The sequence below is a fragment of the Carlito syrichta genome, unplaced genomic scaffold (genome assembly GCF_000164805.1).
Source record: "Carlito syrichta isolate Samal-C Ts95f unplaced genomic scaffold, Tarsius_syrichta-2.0.1 Scaffold303749, whole genome shotgun sequence".
NCBI classification, from domain to species: Eukaryota; Metazoa; Chordata; class Mammalia; order Primates; family Tarsiidae; genus Carlito; species Carlito syrichta.
In genome coordinates this window covers 786,302-787,371 of record NW_007247845.1, presented here as the reverse complement: position 1 = coordinate 787,371, position 1,070 = coordinate 786,302, and positions in this window count along the sequence as shown.

Here is a 1,070-nt window from a genome sequence, read left to right as displayed (position 1 = left end):
GAAAGGAGGAGGGAATGGGCCTTCAGCTCCTGAACCAGCCTGGTGGTCTTAGGGTCCGCAGCCTGCCTGGATCCCTAACGCTCAGGCAGGCCTCCACGGCTGGCTCCCAACAAAGGTCGTTCCGAGTTACTTAGTTAAGGGGGGCGGGGGGAGACACAGGGAATATGATCAAAGTCTCGGTAATGGGGTAAAATTGGCAAGGGAAAGAGGCGGAAGAAAGCCAGGTGGGTCTGGATGGATCTTGTAGATCGTGACCAAACGTGGACAATGTCAACTCTGCTTATACTGGAGATGATCATCTGGCGGTAGGCTCTGCTTACCTGATTGTCTGGAACTCTCCTTCCAATTTTCCAAGATGTAGTCCAGGAATTGAGGAGGGAGGATTTTGGTAGAGGCTTTCTGTGGAGTGAGCATCACTCCTCCAAGCGGAGGGGTAGTGGGTGCTGCTCCCTCCACCCAATCTGGTGAGAGTGGGGCTTCAACAGCCTCCTGGGATGACTTGACATGTGAGTCTGCAGTTAGGGGACACCGAGAGGCATCTAAAGGCCTGAGGCTGTGCCGCTCAGCTAGAGGCATCAGGGCAGAGAGAGTTGCTGTTGTGAAGATAAGCACAGACTCCTCTTTCATAGGGTCATTTTTGCATGACTCTTGGGGACCGGATGAGGGACTTGCAGTAGGAATTTCAGTCAGGAGTCACCTAAGAGGAGTTCTGCCCAAGTTGGCAGCTTTGGGAAGAATAAATCTCCATGGTAAGAGACTGTGGGCTGTACCCCTGGAACAGAAGGTAAGGGTTCTGTGAAGCAGCCCTCTGAGCTGGTCACATGGTCCTAGCAAGGTGAGTGGTGGTTGAAGGGTTGGGGAGGGGGCCCTTCAAAGCCCCAAGACAGACTGCTGGGAGTCTTAGGTATCGGCAGGCACAGATTGTTTGGAGCTGGCTTACGACCTGCCCTGGGACTCCTTCACCCTCCTCCCCAACCATGGGCTAAAGCCAGGAAGGGGAGGAGAGAGAAAGAAACAGACGTTTCTCCAGTCCTGATTTTTTTTTTTTTGAGTCGGAGTCTCACTCTGTC